This window comes from Pteropus alecto, unplaced genomic scaffold (assembly GCF_000325575.1).
Source record: "Pteropus alecto unplaced genomic scaffold, ASM32557v1 scaffold98, whole genome shotgun sequence".
In the NCBI taxonomy this organism is placed as follows: Eukaryota; Metazoa; Chordata; class Mammalia; order Chiroptera; family Pteropodidae; genus Pteropus; species Pteropus alecto.
This window is the reverse complement of record NW_006443570.1, coordinates 13,387,973-13,397,658: the sequence shown is the minus strand read 5'-3', so window position 1 is coordinate 13,397,658 and position 9,686 is coordinate 13,387,973. Positions and strand designations below refer to the sequence as shown.

The following is a 9,686-nucleotide window of genomic DNA, read 5'->3' as shown; positions in this document are numbered from 1 at the left end:
TTGATTTTTGTTAACATCTATAATGCCTCACAGATTTACAGAATTATATCGCTTTAGACTTTTCCTCTCACAGTTTCTAGTTTATCACTGCCAGTCACTTATACTGTGTCACTAACTCACAACTCAAAGGCAGCTTGAAGAGTTTATTGCTTTTTCCCTGCCTCAGAAGGGGATGTTTCCATTTTAGTTTTTTTTTTTTACTATCTTGTTTCATCGTCTTGTAAAATAATGTATATGATGTGTTTTACTTATGTAATGAATTACTCCCTGAAGGATTCATTCTTTTTGCTCATTGTTCAGTGCGGCACTGGACCTGTTTGAGAGTCAGAGGGAACTTCGGAGGTTTGACTTACTGTAAAGTAGAGTAGGCACCAACCCGAGGGCCCACAGTACTTGAGGGGCCCACCAAAATATTTAATTCCTTTTAAAAGCAAAAAAGTATATAAACTTTTAAGTTAATGGAATGCTTTACCATACGTTTAAAACCAACAACTGTAGTCATAAACTATAACTTTAAACATTTTTTCAAGGAATGAGGGCTCATGAAGGCAAAAATGTCCAGGGCCTGTGAACATCCTAATGCAGCCCCAGGTCCTGGGTGGCCACGAGTAAGGAGGAACCCTGCTTCTAATCCACCACCACTGCCACACTATCCCTAGTTAACTGAGCAAAGGTGCTCAATTAATATTGAATGAACTAATGAAAGATGTGAATGGCATACTATATAAAAATGTGAAGTAACATCTATATCTATAACACTATAGCTATCTGTAACAGATATAACTACAACAGTATAAACCCAATATTCAATTTTGAAAAAAAGTAAAGAAGGATATCTATGACCAATTACATATATGTAAAGTAGCCAAGGTTAAATTAAACTTTTGCATATCAGGACAACTTTACTGGTTGTTAAATAGTGAAGAACTTGAATTTGTTGTCCTTTTCCCTTTCTCCTCCTCTAAAATGCTCTGGCCTTCCCCCAGCTTTAGGCTTGTTTTATTGTCCTCATTCAAATTGGTCTATACTCCTGCCATACATTGAATAGTTTGACCATTACTCTGAAAACAGCCCAAATATTTCTCAAGGATAGTTATTATATTGACTTAATATTACATTAAATATTACCTTTAAATGACCTAATATTACATTCAACAGTGTGGATATTTACGATGGGAAGGATGGGAATCAGTGGAAGAATAGAAGATAAAAAGAAAAATTTAGAAACAGTAGTCCATATTGATAGTATTCAGAATTAATAAATATAATCTCAACAAAGTCTTTAAAGTACCAACAATATAGAAGAATTGAAAATTGTTTAATTAAAAATGACCTAATCTTTTGATTTTCCCTTTGTTCCTTTGATTGTTTCATGGGACATTTTTGATTGTTTTTGTTGTTTTTGGTTTCTCCCTTTTTGTTCAAATCATATCTTTATGATGGGCTAAGATTAGCCATTATATTTATCAATATAGATAGAGTTTGGTTATGCAAAGAACGCCTACCTGCCTAGTGGTAATCTTTATTATATGTTAGCAATTGTTCCTATATATACACTTTTTCTGAAACATAATTAAGGAGTCATGCTTTGAAATGGTTTAGATAGGTAGTTAAACCTAATTCCCAGAGACGCTTGGTAATTTGCTAATATTTGCTATATTTGCAAATATGCCCAAAATAAAAGTACTAAATGATGAACAATTTTATCTTCCATCTAATCATTTGTTATATAGTTTCTGATCTCCCCTGCTAGAACCCTGATAGAAGTCATATATATATACACACATATGTGTGTGTGTGTGTGTGTGTGTATGTATATATATATATAAATTTCAATTAATCAACTTATTTTTAATTCTTTAATGTCATCACATATTTGACCCCTTTTATCCCATCTACCTCCCCCCCCATAATTTCATATATACATTATGAAACACATGATTCATGGTGCTTTGACCATCTGTATGGCCAGCCTACACATCTGAGACACATGGACCTCTTTCTTGATGCTCACCATGTAACATTGTCTCTGACTGCTGTGTTTTTAGGTTTTATTTTTCCCCCATCCCACCATGGAGGAAAGATTTTAACCTTCTAACTACTCAGTTTAGTGTCTTTTCCCTTTTTCCATATAAAACTACCAGTCTTATCTTGTTCTCTCACTCTTGTTTTCGATTTGGTTTGTCTTCATTTTTATTGAACTGTACCTCACATAATGTAGATTGTACAAATTTTAAGTATATGCTTGGTGAATTTTTATGTATATACACACCTGTATAAGCTCCTCCCAGAAAATTTAAAAGTTCTGTTTAACACATCTCTGAAGTATATTGAATGTCATTCCTTTGATTTCTGAATTTCCAAAGTTAACTTCCAAATGATATTTTACAGTATTTAATATATTAAATATATGTTCTGAACAGATTGATCGGCATCATATCCTCTTTATTTCTCCTCCTGTCTTCTGCTGTTCATGATATTTCACTTTGTTGTCCCTATCTACCAGATTCCTATTAACTTCAATTAACTATGTATTTTATTATGAACCTTTAGCAATGATTGTCTGATATTAATGTAGTACTAGTTGTGTGTGTGTGTGTGCATAATTTTTCTTTGAAGACAGTAGCATTGTATTGGTACATAATAATAAATAACACAAACTAACACTTTAGACTTTTAAATTTAAGTTTTTCACAGTCTATGCGTTTCAGTTATAATGTTGTTAAATTGAAATCAGCACATTGTTTCTAAGGCTTTAGATTTCTAAAATTCTGAAATTATATGATATGCTGTTTTCCTGAATAAAGTTATGAGTCAGATTAATCTTCTTAAATCATATTTTGTTATCTTTTCAATTCTCCTACTTTATCTAAAAATTTTACATTTTTGCCATCCTAGTTCCCCTCTACATTGTAATGTTACAATATAATAGGGTAAGAAAAATCATTTAATTATGATTAAAAAAAAACCTCCATATTTTCATGAACATGTTTTCTTTCTTTTATGCCTTGATATCCTTTTAGTGTTTTGTGTTAATATTCACTAATGGTTAACTTTATTAGAAGTGAATGTTTAAACTAAAAGTAATCCACACAAGATTATTCTAAAATCATATGGAAATTCAAAGGATCTAAAATGGCCAAATCAATGTTGAAAAAGATGAGTAAAGTTTGAAAATTGAAACTACCTAAATTTCTGACTTATTCTAAATCTACAGTAATCCAGAAAGGATGGCTTTCTGGTAATATAGTCACAGATTGAAGGACTAGAATCCATAAATTGATCAAACTCGTATGGTCATTTGATTTTCTGCCAGTGTCCAGTAATTCAATAGAGATAGGATAGTTGTCTCAACAAATGGTGCTTGAACAACTGGGATATCCATTTGGGAAAAAAGTGTTTACTTAACACCATACATAAAACATGACTATAAATTATCATAGACTATTTATTTATTGGAATGACATTAGTTAATAAAATTATATAGGTTTAAGTATACAGTTCTGTAATACATCATCTGTAGATCGTAGACTTAATTTAAATGCTGAAACTATAAACCTTTAAAAAGAAAATGTAAGGATTATATCATTGTGACCCAAGAGGAATAGAGATGAATTTCTTAGGATACCAAAAACACAAACGATAACATTCTTCTTCATTAAAATTAAAAACCTCTAGGGGAAGAGATTAAGAAAATGACATGGGGATGTGGTTCCATAGTTTAGCAGTTTGCAAATCTGCTTTACATGCAGAAGATCCTGGGTTCGTGCCCCAGTGGCGCCACGGTCCATAGTCTATGGCCATGGCACCCTGAACAAGCCCGATCCCATCTGATCTTGGAACTAAGCAGGGTCGGGCCTGATTAGTACTTGGATGGGAGACCACCTAGGAAGACCAGGTGGTGTAGGCATAAATAATAATAAATAATAAGAAAAAAGAAAAGAAAATGACATGGGATACCATACATTGGCAAGAAAAAACCCCCGACAAATCTACACCAATTAAATGGACAAAAGATTTGAATAATCATGTCACAAAAGAAAATATGCAAATAGACACTTAGTGCATGTAAAGCTGATCAGTATCACTGGTCACCAAGAAAATATAGCATATTAAAACCATAAGAAATTACCAAACACTCACTGAAGTGACTAAAATTTCAAAAGACTGACAATAAAAAATGTTGAAGAGATAATGGAGCTCATATTATAGCAGCTTTGAAAAAACATTTCACAGTTTCTTATAATGTTAAATATACATATCACTCAGCAATTCCACTTGTAAATATTCACCTAAGAGAATTAAAAAGATATGTCTACATAGAGACTTGTACTTGAATCTTCATAGGTGTTTGATTTGCAGTAGCCAAAAACTAGAAACAACTACTGAATGGATATATAAATTGTCATATATCCATGTAATGGAACATTGCTCAGTAATATAAATAAGTGAATGAACTGCTGTTACTTGCGGCAGATAGGGTGGTTAAAATACTGTGTGAAGCCATTTACGTGGAATTCTAAAGTAGGCAATGTTAATTCATAATGACAGAAAGCCAATCAGTGGTTGCCTTGGGCCATGTGATGGGGAGGGGATGGACTGCGAATGGACACAGGAAATCTTTTCTTATGTTCTCTATCTTGATTATGGTAGTAATTGTATAGATGTATATACTTGTCAGACTCATCAAACTGTAGACTTAAAATGAGTGCATTTATTGCATATGAATTATACATTAATAGAGGTTAATTGAGCTTTAAAAATATTCTGGCATCTAAGAAGAAATATATTCAGCCACTTGGAAAAATAAAAATACATAGAGACATGTACTACTTTCCTATGTCTGTTGGATGAATAGACTGTTGAAAATAATATCAGAACAGTTCATATGAAAACCTGTTGGAAATGGCTAATAATGTCTTCAGAACCTTAAAAAATATCATAATATAAAATAAAAGGAAGAAAACCATTTAATTATTTAATTAAAGAAGTTAAGATATTTAACTTCAAACTCTTAAAAATGTAGGAGGGTGGAATTAATAAGTTATAAGTTAGCTAGAAAACTAGTAGTTGATTTTAGATTTTTCCGCATGGAACAAATGAGTGAGAGCCATTTGTTTTCTAATTTACCTTGGTTCTGGGGTATGAACCTTTAGGAAGGAATCAAATAAATCATGTTGTTTGATTGTTTGGTGCCTTTAGTGTTCAGTGCCTTTAACAGTGTTATTGAACATAAATTTAATAGTCTTAATACATTCTGGGCCACGAAAGTGGAAGAATATAGTGAAGAGTTTGATTAACAGCATCTTTAAGCAGTTTAAGAAATGTGCTAACACTGATGTTGCCTGTAGGGAGACTATGAGACTATTGCTGTCAGGTATTCATATTCAGTTTAAGGGTTTTATTAATCAACTTTAATACTAGGCTATGCTGTTATTGTGGTTTTCTGTAATTTGAAACCAAGAAGGTTTTGGTCAGTACTAGGATTCTCTTTCTGTGCTTTTATGTTTACAAATTTGACTAGTAACTTAAAAAAATAATTAAATAATTTGTAAGTTTCAATCTGTAGAAGTATTGATGGGTGATATTACATTTTCAAGGATTAATACCAAAGCATAAAATTATTTTATGAGTGATATAATCTGAATTTCTGTTAAGATTTCTATTTGACCTATCATATCAGTGTTTGTGTCTCTTTTGGAGGAGAGTGTGAATAGCTGGTAATTTGTCTTCCATTTCATATGTGTGCATGTGATAAAGAACCGTGCAATTAGGTAGGTGTTATAAATAGGATATGGCAAAAAAGACATACCTACTCATGTTTCCAAGATTTTATAACATATGCCCAGTGGAGGTTTGCTACTCTTTAATTTTGCTTTTTGGGCTAACCAGCTGACGCCCAGTTGAAAAGACTTATGTTCTTATGAGGCCGCAAAAGCCTTAATGTTCAGTCTCTAGCTACATCAGATTTTGGAGAACGCCATGTACCATCAGCAGCTTCAGTCCCCACCCTCTAATGCTAACGCTCATCTATCAAACTTGAGGCTGAGAGTGAGGGAGAGGAAGCTTCCAGATAAACATACAGCAGCGCCTAAACAACTAATCACTCTAGGCTTCCGCTTCCAGGCCCTATAATTAGAAGTCCTTCTTTTCCTTGTATTCCCAGATGACGCAAATGCTTTTGTGGCTTGGCACCTCATTTGGGGCGTGGGTTTAGTTTATGGCCAGGCTAGAGTTTGGTTTAGTCTTCTGATGCTGCATAAATAGTTCTTAAGCCACAGTCTACTCTGTACGAGTTTTTCCTTTTATGTATATCTGCTTCTTAAGTTGTTTTCTAGAAAAAAAAAAAAAGCTGGTCATTTCTCCTAACAGAATGTGTGCAAAAGAGGAAATTATAAATTAAAAGAAAGCACATGATTGTGTAGTACTACAAAAGCTATTTCTTTCTTTCCTCTCTGCTTTTTTCAGTTTTTAAAATAATTTTAAGTTTTGTCAAAAAAGTAAGCCATCGCTGGATTATAGAAGCCATGTTTGTGTGAAGAAGTGAAAAAAGAAATTTTGAGATAGGATACACAGAGGATAATAAGGATAAATTTTTAATGGGTGATTTCTTTAAAAATATGAATTTGTTTTACATATTAAAAACTAAACGAATATTAATGTCAATTTGAAAATCTGGGAGCATATTGAAAAGTGTTCACATGTGAACACTCATATGCAACGCAAAAATAATCTTGATTTGGCTAAGAGGGAATTTTATTCGAATGCTCATCAATAAAATATTGATATAAGATTCTAAAAGAAATGAAGTTTATCTTCAGTAGCTGAGCAATATATTTGTGTTAAATATATATTTATCGTATTTCATGTCAGGATAATGTTTCTGTTGGATTGTTTGTCATGTGCACAAAATAGTTTTGTTGTGGGAAGGCAGAATCAAAACATAGCAGAGGATTTGTGATAATTCAAACTTACTGTAACTCAGCAAAAAGTAAGAGGAGTGAAAAAATACTGTCCACAAAGGGACAACAAAGCATTCATGCCCAACCTTAGAAATTTATCGTTTGAATAGCAACAATATGAAAAGAATATAAAGTATGTCAATGACATCATGTACATAGCTAGGCGCAGAGTGGGAGGTAATGTTATGTAAATAGTTACAGTTTTGAACTAGATCTCAATAAACAACACTTTTTTTTCCACCATTTCAAATGTATTCTCTTAGAAATAGCCAGGACACTGGCATCTAGTATGGCATTTTTAAATCTAATATAGTGAACAGAGCTGTAACTTGTATTAGATAAGTAAAAACTCAAACATACTTTATATTTCCATTTATATGTCTACCTTATTGTCCCACAGATGCTTAATATTCATTTTTTAATTACATTTATTGGGGTGACATTGGTTAATAAAATTACATGGGTTTCAAGTGTACGGTTCAATAATATGTCATATGTATATTGCATTGTGTTTTTACCACCCCAAGTTAAATTTTCTTCCTTCACCATATATTTAACAAAGAAATTTTAAGTGTTTAAAAATGTAATTCCATTTCCGGCATAGCAGAGTAATCTAATAAGCCATTCTTCGGACAGAAAATAAATGTAAATTCTGGACAAAATGTAAACAAACAGGAATTTAGATATGTGTATTTTCCCTGGAACAAACATTAAAAACATAAAGAGAGATATCCAAGAAACCAATATGTAAAATAAAATTGGATATTGAAGTTAATGAACAGTAAGGAGCAGAGAAGAAAACAAAATCAGAGACAATCAGAAAAATAAAAACTAATGAAATGGTAGGTATAAATTTAACTTTACCAATAAATTATACACCGAATGTGAATGAACTATAAACACCAATTAAAAGTCTGAGATTGAACTAAAAAAATCTCCAAAACTTGACCCAAATTATTGTGTAAAACACCATCATTTTAAAGACATTATATTGATTATCAAGTAGAATCAAAAGTATATATCGTGTATACACCAATCAAAACAAAGCTGGAGCGGTGATATCAATTTGAGAAAATGTAGACTTCAGAGCAAGGAAAATACCAGAGTTAAAGTGGGACATTATGATAAAAGATAATTCAACAAGAAGTCATAATAATCCTAAATGTATATGAAGCTAAAAAAAGAGGTCTAGAATTTATGGCATTTATGTGCATAACTGAAAAAAAAAAACATATCCGCAAATATTCTTGGAGATGTTAACTTATACTCAGTAATAGAATAAGGAAGCAGGCAGTCTATCAGAAATGATATTGAAGATCCAAACAGCACTATTAATTAACTTGAATTCATTGACATTTATTGAACACTGTGGGTATTGAAGTGTACATGGGACAGTTACCAAGATGTGTCATATTCTGAGACATAAAAAACATTTTAACAAATTTCTTGTCATAATGGAATTAAACTAGGGATCAATATATTAAAGATACCTGGAAAATACCCAAATATTTGGAAACTATACAGCATAGCTTTAAATATCCCATGGGTAAAACAAGAAGTCTCCAGAAAACATTTAGAACTGAATGTGAAAAAAAATGTAGTGTATTAAAGTTTGTGGAATTTCTCTAAAGCAGGCTAACAGGGAAATTTATAGTAATATGTGCTTATTCTGAAAAAGAATAAAATTTCTGAAACCGTAAGCTTCCACCTCAAGAAACTGGAAAAAAGAAAGAGAAAATAAAACTAATATAAGGAGATGAAGGAAATAGTAGCAGAAGATAGTAATAGCAGATGAAGGAAGACTATAGGAGAAATCAGTAAAATTGAAAAGGGAAAATTAATGACACCAGAATAGGGTTCTTTGAAAAGATCTAGACAGACTGACCAAGAAAAAAGGAGACACCAATTTTTGATATCCTGAATGAAAAAGTTGACATTACTAAAGACCCTACAGATGTTTATGGGAACCATTTCCACAAATTACAGAAAGTAATTCAACCAAGAAGAAAATTTAAACAATATATATATATAAATATATAAAAATTTAAATTAACATTTAAATTAAAAAGAAATTAAAAATTTAAACACTTTTCCAAAAAAGGCCCCAATAGTTTTACTAGCAAATTCTACCAAATGTTTAAGTAATAATGTTTTCCCCAGTCTTTTCTAGAAAATAAAAACATGAGGAATATTTCACAACAATCACACCAAAAACAAACACGTTATTAGGAAAGAAATCAACAAACCAGTATTTCTCAAGAATAGTCATGAAAATATTCAACAAGATATCAGCTAATTTAATATAGCATTATATAAGAAATGATTTTGACCAAGTGGAGTTTATCCAGAAATGCAAGGCTTGTACAACATTTGATAATCATTCATTATTAAAATTCACCATATTAATTGACTAAAGAAAAAGCATGTAATCATTTCATAGGTGCAAAAAAGTACTGAACAAAATTCAACATTTGTTATTGTAAAAATTCTCAACAAATTAGGAATAGAAAAAAACATCCTTAAGTTGATAAAAGGGCATTTAAAAAACCCTCAGCTAACATCATACTTAAAGATTGAATGCTTTCTCCTAACCCTGGAAATAAAGCACAAATATTGCTTCTCACCACTCATGTTTACCTTCCTCAAATGTAAGTCAGGAAAAAAAAGAAAGAAAAGGCGTATAGTTTGTTAAGGAAGAAATCAAATTTCCAAACCATAACTAAA

General features: G+C 31.6%; 1 pseudogene; it reads left to right on the top strand.

The window, feature by feature from the left end:
• The first annotated feature begins 3,792 nt into the window (after window positions 1-3,792).
• On the top strand, window positions 3,793-3,910 carry LOC112473276 (annotated as a pseudogene).
• Window positions 3,911-9,686: the final 5,776 nt, after the last annotated feature.